Consider the following 13,982-nt stretch of genomic DNA (forward strand, 5'->3'; position numbering starts at 1 on the left):
GAGTCGTTTATCCTTTAACCTTTGGTTTTCTTCTTCTAAAACCAGGTTAACGACTTAAAGACTTCATTGGGATTGTGAAGCAAGACAGATACTACTTTTATAGTAGTTGTGTGATCTGATCTTGCATCTTTTATCGTATGAGTACAATCAGATTGATTGGCTTGAGATTAATATCTCCGATAGGCAAGATATAAAAGGTAGTCACAAACATCTTCGTCTCATTGTTTGTGATTCGGCAACATCTTGTTTCGCTACCATACGATTAAGATTGTTGTGAGGTGATTGATTTATCTAGGATGTTCTTCGGGAATATAAGACCGGATTATCAATTGGCTCCTGTTCAACTTGATTATTATCAAAATACGGAACAAAAACTTTAGGGTTTTTCTGTGGGACACAGATTGATCCTTTGATAGACTTGTCTGTGTGAGACAGATTTGTTTTTTGTCAAAGCCTGCGATTTTGGGTCGTAGCAACTCTTAGTTTTGGGTGAGATCAGCTAAGGGAATCAAGTGCGCAGTATCCTGATGGGATCAAAGGCGTTGGGAGTACAACTGTACCTTGGATCAGTGGGAGACTGATTGGGGTTCAACTACAATCCAGTCCGAAGTTAGCTTGGAGTAGGATAGTGTCTGTAGCGGCTTAATATAGTGTGCGTTCAATCTGGACTAAGTCCCGGGGTTTTTCTGCATTTGCGGTTTCCTCGTTAACAAAATTTCTGGTGTATGTGTTATTTTAGTTTCCGCATTATATTATTTTATCTTTATAATTGAAATAATATAGATTGTGCATTAGATCATCAATTAGAGTAATCCAACTTTTGGTTGTTGATTGTCATTGATTGATCCTTGGATATTGGTCTTTGATACCATCCAAGTTATTCCTTGTGTTTGATTAAAGACTCGCTGATTTCTATTAGCTTGAGTAAATCAAAACAAGAGAGAGATTTAACTCCTTGAGATACTTTTACCTAGATTGAGTCTGACTGTCTAGTTGATTCACTAGAAAGTATTTCGGAGTTAGTCCATACAGATTGCTAAGCGAAATATTGGGTGGTGTTGTTAGACCCCCACCTTTTTAATTGGTATCAGAGCCGGCAAACACCGTAAACCTAATAAGTTTGTGTTTGTTCGTTCCTTATAAATTGTCCTATGGGAAATTTCTTTCGAAAACTTGCTCTTTGCATCTGTAACGCACGTCAGAAATTCTTAAAGATTGTTCAAAGATTATTATGGATAAAACCTATGGTTTCTCATGATAGACTTACTTCATCTAAAAGGGGAGATTTAGATGTTAAGAATCAATCAGAAGGAAAAAATAAAAAGAAGGAAAGATTGAGAAAACGCTCAGTACGCTCAAGGATATGGAACCTCCCCAGATTAACTCTTGATCTCTTTGAGGAATACTATCGTAATGGATCAATTGATAAAGATTTGTTCAAAGCGTTCGAATGCGTTTTTAAATTCTTAGAAAAACTTAAATCTGTTAAGTCTAAGAATCATTCCGAAAAGGGTTCTGTATGTGTTAAATCTGTTAATATTGTGCAACCTAGAAATCGGAGGTATCCTTCTTCTATCCAGAACAAACGAATGATAGAGAGCTCTAACTGCCCTGACTATCATCATTACTTTGATTATACTACAGGGACTGTTCACAAATATCAACCAGAAATGTCGCATGAGAATTCCTCTGCGCATTATGCCTCTTGGTAACAAGGCTGGAATTTCCCCATTTGTATATATCTTGGAATGGGGCAAGAAATGGTTTGAGTTGTGTACAGTTTTCTTATTCGTTGTTTGAATATCAATTTAGCTTTTATTGCATCCGTTGTCGTTCACATGTGTGTTGTCGCGGAATGCATAACCTTTAATGTGTAAATGGATAAGAAAATCCCATCTTTCTTATGTGGGTCGCGGTTCATAAACAGGTCCAAGCCCATGTGTGGTCTTATAAAGAAGAAGTTCGGGCACCCTAGTCTTCTTCTTTACCCGTCTGCATACGTGAACCTAGGGTTTTGTGTATTTCCTCCATTAAAGTCTCCTTGGAGAAATTGAAAGAAAGGGTGTTCAAATCTCACTCCAAGTAAGTAAAATTCTCTTGCTCCTTTCAATTTATTAGATCTATGATGAATTCTAAGGGCACAAAAAAGAGTTCTAAAAACTCAAAATCCTTTAGCTTGAATCTTCCTTGTGACTAAAACTCTCTTAGAATTAGGTTTGTGGATGATTCTTGTGCTAGGATGTTTGATAAGATTGCTTCAAAAGGTTTCATTCTAGAAAAGAGGTTGGATTTCTCTAGTGGGCATGAAGAGGATTTGGTATGCTTTACAAAATTCAAGCTTGGAAATATCTTTGATGGTCTTGGTCAAGGATTTGATTCTCTTACAAGGATTTTCTATGTCAATATTCATAATGTTGATTACAACAAGATGGAATTCAAATCCATGATTGGTAGAGAAAGGTTCCTTGTTGATAGAGAATTAATTTCAAGGATTACCAAAATCCCGATGGGGAACGTACGACTCCCTAGACCATGTGATGAACTTCCATCTTGTGATGATATCTCGGTTGGGCTTTGTGGCAAGAAGGTCGTTTGGAGTCAAGGAAAGTTCCCTACTAATGATCTTAGTATTGCTTTGATGGCTTTTGGAAAACTTGGAATCCCTAATCTTTGTCCCTCCACAATTGAAAATTCTTGGTGGAGTCACGAGTTTGCGGAATTGGTCTATTTCCTTGATTCGGGTATTTCAAATCTCGATATTTGTGGTTTCATTATCTTTCAAATGATTACGATGACTTCACCCGTCAAAATGTTGGGTTACCCTTGCTTGATTAGTCAAATTTGTCGTGATCGTGGGTGTGATTCAATTGGCAACTCTCTTGGGGTCCCCAAACCGGTTCATCCGTGTACCTTTAGGCACATAAGGGAAAATGCTTGCAAGCGACAAAGAATTGCTTCTCTTGATTTTAGTGACCCTACTACCATAAGCCTTCTTCAAAAAATTCATAAAGGTGTGTGTAAGGTTGATTTAAGAGTAAAGTGTGTTCAAGAACAATTGTCCTTGGTTGCAACAAAGTTTCCCGAGATCAAGGAAGATTTGAACGCAATTCAAGCATCTTGGAGTATCTCTGATGAGGAAGAAGATGAGTAATTCGTGTTCTTATTGTTGCCTATTATGTCTTCTTTTTGGTTTAGTTGGAAGAATAACTAGTTCTCGAATAGCAATGATTGTGACTACACATAGCTATTATTTTTCATCTTCTTGTTCTTTTTTAGGTTTATTGGTATTAAATTCTAGAAAATATTTGGAGGATGATGGTTTGCAGTATTTAATCTTTATGATTTGTTATATTGCAATTTGTTATGGGATATTGGTGTTTACGTCCGTGAACTATGTTTTCCCATATTTTGTCAAAAGTAAAGTCGTTCATGATCGGTATTCATGTATTGATTTAAGGATGAATAGACTTTTTACATGTACAAAATTTAAGCCTATATTGTCAATTCTTTGATGGAAGATAGGTTAAAATCTTTTGTGTTCAAGGATTATGTCTATTAAAAATCGTTATGCAAATAGTGATGAAAGATAGAATGAATCCTTGTGCATTCCACAATATTGACCTTCACTGATCCATATTTTATGTAATACTGTGAGGCTCCGTATTGTGTCTTATGTTGAGCACGATACAACCAAGTTGATTAATTTTTGATTATCTTTGTTGGTTGTTCCATAAGGTACTTTATGTTGAGCATTTTTGAACTAAATTAATCATCTTGTTTGGTTATTTAGTTATTGCTCCATAGGTCTTTTTATGTCGAGCAAAACAAATGACAATTAAATTGATTACTTTTATAATTAGTTTGGTTGTATTCCAATTAGATTAATTATGGGTTCTCTTGTAATTAATCTAGTTGAGTATTTTCTTACTCCATAAGATTCCTCTTATGTTGAGTATATGAACGACTATCCTATTCATTTTCTAATGGGTATGTTAGTCGTATGCTCCGTAATTTCTCTTATGTCGAGCATAAACAATTAAGTTGATCACTTGTGTGTTTAATTTGATTGCGTATTCCGATTAAATTAATCATGGGTTTACTTGTGATTAATTTGATTTTGTTTTTTGGATATAGAAAATCATTCTCATGGTTTTTAGTGTCCAATAAAAGTCCTTCTTTTATTTTGAAATTAAGGTCGCTCTTGTTATTCCCTTGGGAATGACATCAAATGGAGGAGAATTCTTTTGAAATTGTGCTTAATGGTCATATCTTGAGGGGTATGCGGCCGTGGAATTTTAAAGGGGTTATCTTGTATCTTTAAAACTCCTTGATGAATGTTATTAGCTTCAGCTATATGATTGCATCTAAATTAGATGGTATGTATTTTTTTCTTTTAGTCATGAAATGTCTCTTACGGAAATTTTATTATGATCCCGTTCTTGTACCTTTGCTAATTTTATTGACAAAAAGGGGGAGAATTAATATGCAGTTCACACTACAAATACATATGGTTTTCGGATCATTGTGTAAGGGGGAGTGGTTTCCATGTGAGATGGAGTATTGACTAAGGGGGAGTAATATATATCACCATAGTATTATTGTTGAAGTTCTTATACAATTGGACTTTGACACTGTATAACAATGATCGAGACCGATGCTTTCTCATTGTTACAGTTATGGATCTTCAACAACGGTGATGCTAAACTTACAACCTTTGGGATCATTGGAGTACTTGGAAGTGACGAAGATTTCGAGGAACGTTGAAGATTAGACATGTGGAATAGGATCTACTAAAGTTTCTTTATCTTTTTTGTATTCCATATGTATTGATAGTTTTGTCACTAAAATTGACAAAGGGGGAGATTGTTAGAGCATTGATCGGTCGAACTCGCATGCGTTGCTATCTCAAGCATGTTTGTCAATGTTAGTGATCAAAACTATAAGTCTTGATTTCTAGTTTAATATAGCTAAGTTTCGGACTAGGATAGAAAGTGCAGTTGAGCTCAAGGACTTCATGGAGATTCATCATACAAGAAGAAGAACTACTCAAGGAACCGGTGGAACTTCTCGACAAAAAGGTATGTGAAGACTTGAACTTATCTGTCACTCAAAAGTCTATCTACTCTATCTCCTACTTCTTGAGACAAAAAGTCGTATGCTATATATAGACTTAGATTATACACATTTGGTATTTCGAGCCGAGTATACCTCGCCTATCTATATATCGAAATATGTGTTGGTAAGCGTTTCGTTTCGACCATGTTTATCTTTACCTAGTGACGAAAGTCATGATATGTTTCAATCACTTTGAAAATTTCTTTGACGAGAAATGGTGTAACAACTGTATAACGTCCTCTAAGAATGTTTCAATGGTTGGAATGAGAGTTTAGATTACATAACCAATGATGTACATAAGTATTGTTGTGGAAACACATATGTGCACAAGTCCTCTCCCTTGAACCAAAGTTTGTGAACTTTGTTTATCAAGAGAAACCGGAAGAATGGCTTGTTGCCAAGTCTGCGAACTCAGTACGCGAACTTCCGAACTTCTCATCCCGAGAAATTCTGCTGGAGTTGACAAATTTGTTGTGTGAGTACTAGTCCGCGAACCCAGTTCGCGAACCGGCGGAAAGTCTTTGCCGAGATTTTCTGCTGGAGTTCGTAAACTTTGCCCGGTTACTTAAGCCGCGAACCTAGTATGCGAACTTAAGAAGGTTATATATCTGAAGATGATTTCTGAACTTAAACTTATAAAGACTAAGGAATGCAAATTGCAAACCGTGGCTATAAAGTTCATGAACCGATTCAAGTGAATCAAATCATCTTTGTTTCAATTGTGTCTTGTATAGTACATAAGATTTCCTTGCAATTGAACAACTCTCTAACTAGTTAATTTGAGTTATTTGAACTAGTTATGGTGAAGAAGAATATGGTTGGTATAAAATGCTCATATGGCTAACCTTTTGGTTAACTATTGTTGAACCAACAATGTACACGTTTAGGTACGGTTAACAAACCTAGAAGCGTGCATTTCATTTGTGTATAACAAGATAAGTTTTTGATCTAACGGTTGAGAAATATTAGCTTGAATCTAAATCAGGTTTTTATCTAACGGTGGATATTGTTTGCTTTGTGACCAAGGCGAAACCCTGATTTGAAAGATTATATAAGGGGACATCTAGCAACTCTGCAAAACTAATCCCCACACCTCACGTGTGATACTAGTTTGTGTGCTAGAGTCGTTTCTCCTTTAACCTTTGGTTTTCTTCTTTTAAAACCAGGTTAACGACTTAAAGACTTCATTGGGATTGTGAAGCCAGACCGATACTACTTTTATCGTAGTTGTATGATCTGATCTTGCATCTTTTATCGTACGAGTACAATCATATTGATTGGCTTGAGATTAAAATCTCCGATAGGTAAGATATAAAAAGTAGTCACAAACATCTTCGTCTCATTGTTTGTGATTCCGCAACATCTTATTTCGCTACCATACGATTAATGTGAGGTGATTGATTTATCTAGGCTGTTCTTCGGGAATATAAGACCGGATTATCAATTGGTTCATGTTCACCTTGATTATTATCAAAAGAAGGAACAAAAACTTTAGGGTTTTTTTGTGGAGACAGATTGATCCTTTGATAGACTTGTTTGTGTGAGACAGATTTGTTTATTATCAAAGCCTGCGATTTTGGGCCGCAGAAACTTTTAGTTGTGGGTGAGATCAGCTAAGAGAATCAAGTGCGCAGTATCCTGCTGGGATCAGAGGTGTAGGGAGTACAACTGTACCTTGGATCAGTGGGAGACTGATTGGGGTTCAACTACAGTCCAGTCCGAAGTTAGCTTGGAGTAGGCTAGTGTCTGTAGCGGCTCAATACAGTGTGTGTTCAATCTGGACTAGGTCCCGGGGTTTTTCTGCATTTGCGGTTTCCTCGTTAACAAAATTTCTGGTGTATGTGTTATTTCAGTTTCCGCATTATATTGTTTTATCTTTATAATTGAAATAATACAGATTGTGCGTTAGATCATCAATTAGAGTAATCCAACTTTTGGTTGTTGATTGTCATTGATTGATCCTTGGATATTGGTCTTTGGTACCATCCAAGTTATTCCTGGTGTTTGATTAAAGACTCGTTGATTTCTATTAGCTCGAGTAAATCAAAACAAGAGAGAGATATTAACTCCTTAAGATACTTTTACCTAGATTGAGTCTGATTGTCTAATTGATTCTCTAGAAAGTATTTCGGAGTTAGTCCATACAGATCTCTAAGCGAAATATTGGGTGGTGTTGTTAGACCCCCGCTTTTTCAGTTACAGGTAACATATGTTACTACATACCACATATGTTACTAGTAACATATGTTATTACATATGTAGTATGTAGTAACATATGTTAGGGTTAGTCGAGTAATTTTACTCTTTTCAAACCTTTTTTGGACTAGCGTGTAATTATGTTTTCTCGCTGGACTAGCCATTTATCCGGGTCGGATTTAGTAGATTAAACTTCAGAGTTTTCACCTGAATAGCAGTAGCAGCTGCATGATGGGAAGACGAAGCAGAAGCAGCATCAGAAGAGGAACCAGTAGCAAGATGATGGTAAGATCTTTTGTATCGTTTCGTTGCTCTTCTATTCTCATCTTCTTGCCCATTTTCAACAAGCCCATGACTATTCTCTTTTTTTGTCCCTCCTCATTCTTCTTTAGAGCCTTCTTTTTCATGGAGCCAATTATTTTCTCTTTACCCAATGGATGGCTTGTATAGAAGGCCAAAGGCTGTAGCAAGAGAGATAACCAAAGTGGTAAATTTGCCAATATATTCGAATCCTATCTCCCATACAGTAAGGTTTCCACACTTGGTCACTTTCCCATCATCTTTGTGTCCATATCTTTCACCATGATCATGACGAATGCACTTGTCAGGTTGAGTAAGACAGTGATCAGCATCGTTCAAACATTCAGAAATTACAAAGAGTGATGATAGGATGAAAACAAACAGTACGAATGTTTTCATGATGAGAACACAGAGTTGAGATTTTGTTTTGATGAATAACAATATGATTTGATAACACAAAGTTGAGTTTTCTTTCTGACAAATATGAAGGTGGTGTTATATATAGGTTGAATGGATGTGTTTATTCCGACCCAATATTACCCTTTACTATGTATATTTTACCATCTCAGGTTCTTTTTGACAATGAATCAACTAATTAGTAATACTTTTACATCATGTTATTTTTGGTACAGTCTTATTGTAAAATCAACTAATTAAGCATTTATGCGTCACAAACGTTCCTAATTAAGCATGTATTGATGATTATCATCTCTTCGCATATGCATGCATGTTTAAGTATTTTGGTGGCATGATTAGTAATTCTGAGAATGAAATAGGGTCACAATGAAATTACCGATTGCAATTACAATTAGGGTAAGTTTACAGGTGTTGGTATACTTTAGTTGTTGGAAGTATTTATTGCGGGTTTTGAAATATTCGACCATCCTTTTACTTTTTTTTTTCTTGTATGTTCTCTTTATATTGTATGACCCTCCCTCAGCTATTACTATTAGTATACCAATTTGTTTAGGTTTCTTTTCTTTTCTTTTTTTTGATTGGTAAAAAAAGAATATATTTATCAAAAAAAAAATAGAGGGTATAAAGGCTATACCACCCTAGCCAAGTTACAAAGAAAAGAAAAAAAGATTAGTGACAGTCCACCAACCTATGCATGGTTAAAATAAATGTTGCACAAATATGTCATAACGGTAGAAGGGTTTACAGAATCAAACTCTTTTATAGCTAATGCCCAGGTAAACAGACGGAAAATTTCTTTGTTAACCACTCCAGTGACATTACTGTTCTTGTCTGGAAAAAATTCTTGCATTCCTCTCCTTCCATAGGCTCCAAATAATAGCTACAGGTACTAAGTTCTACGTTGTTAGCCACTAGGCTACAGTTCCGAGTGAAATAGATTATAATTGACCAAGCCTTCTGGACGCATGAGCTTGCGACATTTTTCTGAGGGAGATTCCAGGATTGCAGAGAAGGAATTATGTCCAAATGAATGCAATAGATCCATTTTAGTTTATCTAAGAAAGAATTCCAAACATCTATGGAAAAAGAACAATTCAGAAGCAAATGAGCACTTGTTTCATGATTATTGCAGAAAGCACAGGTAGCAGGAACATCCATCCTCTATTTCTTAGCAAGTCTCTTGTAGGCAGTCTTTTGTAAGCAATTAACCACATGAAGAAACCAGCTTTTGTTGGGCATTTCAGATTCTAGATGAATGTAAAGATTGAGTTGTTTTGAACAATACCAGTCTTTATATTGAGCTTTTCATAAGCTGAATTAACAGTAAAAGTCTTACTTTTAGTCAGGGACCATTGCAGTTCATCTGCAGAGCCATGAGTGAATCTGAAAGTAGATAAATCTGACATGAGAAGACGGTGTTCAATTCTTGCGGCAGCATTGAGTCTTGAAGGAATTTGAAGATTCCAAGAATAAGCAGGTCCATCTGAATTGCATATTTCTGCCACTGAAAGATGTTTATCTCTTGATAAAGCATACAGATTAGGATAGCTTGTCTTGATTGGCTGATCATATATCCAGTTATCATCCCAAAATATGACAGAAACACCATTATTGACTTTAAATTTAATGAATTGTAACAAAAAAGACTTACACTTCATAATAGATTTCCACACAGATCTCCCATAAGTGTATTTGGGAGTTTTTGGAATCCATTGAGCTTCTTCAGAGCCATATTTTTCAGATACAAGTTTTTTCTAAAGAACATCATCTTTCACTGCATATCTCCATGTCCACTTAAAAAGCAAAGCTTTGTTCATCTGCTTCAAATTCTTAATACCAAGACCTCCCATTTTCTTTCTTCTACAGAAAGCTCTCCATTTTACCAAGTGAATTTTCCTTCTCCCTGTCTTGTAATTCCATAAAAAGTCTCTCATAATTTTCTCCAACTTCTTAATCACTGAAACAAGCATTTCAAACAGAGACATATAATAGATAGGAAGGTTGCTAAGAACACTGTTGATTAAAGTAATTTTTCCAGCTCTTGATAGTAAGACTTTCTTCCATCCAGCAAGTTTAGCTATGAACTTCTCAACAATTTTATCCCATTTAACTGCACCTCAGCATTTATCACCTAGAGGCAAACCCAGATAAGTTGTAGGCAAACTGCCACTATAACACCCCCAACAAAGAGGATAAGACAGATAAATCACCTTCTGATGCGTGTCGTGATTGCAATCAAACTAAATCACTTATTTCCACACAATTAACTAGTAATATAATGGAACCAAGGATCGTTCCTATTAAGATCAGGGAGTTTAGTTGTCAAAAAGGTCACAAATAGGGGGTTTTGGCTTTTAGATTTCAAAGTAAATAAACAAAGCAATTGAAAGATTAAGTTGTAAGCAATAGAGAGAGCGTTGATCGAGGAATCCTTCTTCATTATTAAACCGTCATCAATTTATTATATCAATCCATTCATCCTTAGTACAGATTATCACCAACCGTAGAAAAGCAGCTAGATCAGTGTTATCCCCTAAATCCCTTAAGTCACTGGACACGGAAGTTCTCGACTACCAGATTCTATTCAACTGAGCCACCAAGTAGTAGATCACTCAAGGTGTAACCCAATCAAATGATTTAAGCTTTATGAATTTATAGGTTGATCCTACTAGTTAGACTCTTAGATCAAGGTCCACTTTTTAGTGTTGTTTATACACACAATTGCTCCACAGAATCCCTCTGCAAGGTCTTGTGTTTTCAACTTGTGTACGAATTATTCGCGATTACTTATCTCCTAACTCAATACTAGCATTATATTAAATAAATAAATCAATTTAAGTTGGCAACCTAAACAGTCTACCAATTAATCATAAACATTCATAATCGTATAAACAAGCGATAATCATATGAAGAACTTCAAAATGCATTAATATAATAACTCAAACTTATCTAGAACTTAGAATTCATCCTCAATCAATTATGGGTTTAGCTACTCATGGATTTAGGAGAATCCATGTTAAACATATAAGAAAAGTAAAGAGATATCGTTATGATTGATGAGAACCGATCCGAAACCCTAGCTTTTGCCTCTGTTGTTGTTTTCTCCTCTCCAAGCTTGTAAAGTAATGTAAGGATGTCTTATTAATGTTTGGGAGGTGTCTTTATATAGTGCTCAAAAAATTAGGTCTTCAAGAACCTTCCGGGTCCGTGTATTATCAAAAGCGGGGTCAAAAACTCGTCAAAAATGTCTCAGGAAGTTGTTAGGTTCGGCTTAAACGTGTATGGACTCCTTCGGTCGAACCAGACAAGTTATTTTTTCTCCGGATGAGTGTCAGGTTCGGCTCAAAAATGGTGAGGAGTTATCAGCCGAACCTAGGTTTCCCTAGCTCTTTTTCGGCCGAACATTCTCCTGTAACTTCTTGTATTTTCGTCCAAAACTTGCTCCAAAGTTCGGCTCACTTCATGGTTTCTCTTATTAGCCGAACCCTCTTCTGGATACTTTGTTCAAAACTCATTTATAGGTTCGGCTTAGGTCATTGGATCATCTTATAACCGAACGTTACTCCTTAACCTCTTCCAAAAACTTGATTTTTAGGATCTAGGTTCGGCTGAATCGAGCTGATGAAGTTATCAGCCGAACCTCTCTCTGTAACTTCAAATATTCTAATCTTGTTTTGCCCACAACTTCTTCGTCCGATGTCGGAATGACCTCATTCTTTTTGAGTTCTTTTCATAATTGAATTCTCTTTAAGATAGAGCTGAAAAGGTTTGGATTTGAACACATTTATTTGGCCATCCTTTGTAAACTCCATTCTTTAGCACTTTCGTAGCAATTTCCACTCCTTTTAGATGATTCACCTAAATAAACAAATAAAAGAGAAAACAAGAGTAATACAACATAGAATGCAAGAAATATAGCTAAAACGGGTATGGAATGGACACTAAAATAATGTAAATTAAGCACTTATCACCTTCATAAGCAACACCCAAAATTTGACTCTTTGCAAAATTGATCTTCAACCCTGTTAACATCTCAAAAGAAAGAAGAATTAATCTGAGATTTTTAATCTGCTCCACATATACATCTAGAAAAATAAGTGTGTCATCTGCAAATTGCAAATGACAAACCATAATGCCATCTTCCTTAGTTTGAAAACCAGCGATAATACCTTCATCTTGAGATTTTTTGATCATAAATGTGAGAGCTTCCCCAATTAATAAGAAAAGAAAATGATAAATTGGATCTCCTTTTCTAATTCCTTTTTTACTTTTAAAGTAACCAGTAGCAAACCATTAATTAGAACTAAGAATCTAACATATTCTACACAACACTTCAACCAGCTCCTCCATCTTTCTCCGAAACCCATAATCTTAAACATCTCATCTAAGAATTCTCAATTTACATGGTCAAATGCCTTTTCAAAATCAATTTTGCATAACAAACCTGGTTTGCCACTTCTTATCCTTGATTCAATGAGTTCATTAGCAACTAGCACACCATCAAGAATTTGTCTCTTTTTGACAAATGCAAACTGATGTTGAGACATAATAGAAGGAAAAGTAAGTTTAAATCTTTCAGCTAAGATTTTAGAGACTATTTTGAAAGAACCATGAATAAGACTGATGGGCCTCAATTCTTTAATCTCTTCAATACAATCTTTCTTAGGAATCAAGGCAATAAAAGTGTTCTTCAACCTCCAGTATCTAATTTGAAATCCATCTTGCCTTGGAACCTTGTATTGACCAAGTTGTTTAATAGCAGCAAAACATTCATCTTCCTCAATGTCTCTCTTTAACCAGTTGCACATATCATCTTAAATCTTGTTGAAATTCATACCTTCTGCAGAAGCAATTCTATTGTGCTAAGACTGAAAAATGGTTTGAAAGTAGGTGACAATTCCATTCCTTATTTCTTCCACATCATTAGTGAGAGCTCCATTCACCTTGATAGAGCCAATGTAGCTTCTCATTCTTCTGTCATTTCCAAGTCTATGAAAATACTTAATGTTTTTTTAAAAGTATTTAAAATTGTTGGCTTTGCTTCTGCTTCTGCTTCTCCATTTCTCATCCCTGATGATACTCAAGTTACAATACTCCTTCCTTGCACTAGCTCTTTCTCCCCACTGAGAATAAGATAAACCATTGTTATTGTGTTCCACAGCATCCAAGTCAATAAAGATGTCCTCCAGTTTTTCAAGCTTTCTGTCCACCTCACCATACTCCATTTTACTCCAAAGTCTTAGACGATGTTTAAGAAGTTGTAGCTTTTTGCAAAAAAAACAAACCAACACTTCCTGAAACATCAAAAGAATTCCACATATCTCTAACAAAATTAAGAAATTATGGATGTAAAAACCAATAATACTCACAGCGGAATGGAGATGGACCATGATTCACCCCTTCACAGACCAGAGCTATTGGATTGTGATCAGAACAAGGATGAGCAAGAGCATGTTATGTTGCTTGAGGGTTTTCCATTGCAGGACAAAGAAGAGTTCTGTCGATTCTGCTCCTTATACTTTGGATTTGATTATTTGTCCAAGTAAAAGAAGCACCAATTAAAGGCAAATCAAATAAATGGTTCCTTGAGATAAAACTATTTAAATTTCTCATGCCAATTGTATAATCTCCGCCCGAGGTTCTTTCATGATCAAATCGAAATTCATTAAAATCGCCTCCAATCACACAAGGAAAATTCCAAAAAGCTCTAGTTTCTTCAATTTCTCTCCAGAACAAATTAACCTCTTCAGTATTGTTAGCACAAGGAGCATAAACCCATGTGAACATCCACTCAAAAGAATTGGACAAATTTTTGCAACGCAATTGATGAGTGCCAAATATTGTATATATTTATCCCTTTTTGTTGGCATTTTAACTCATCTTTTGGGCATTAATTCTACATTTTATCCCATATTCTGTATTTTCATTGTTTTCAAGAATAAATATTTTTATTA

Source organism: Papaver somniferum, chromosome 11, assembly GCF_003573695.1.
Source record: "Papaver somniferum cultivar HN1 chromosome 11, ASM357369v1, whole genome shotgun sequence".
In the NCBI taxonomy this organism is placed as follows: domain Eukaryota; kingdom Viridiplantae; phylum Streptophyta; class Magnoliopsida; order Ranunculales; family Papaveraceae; genus Papaver; species Papaver somniferum.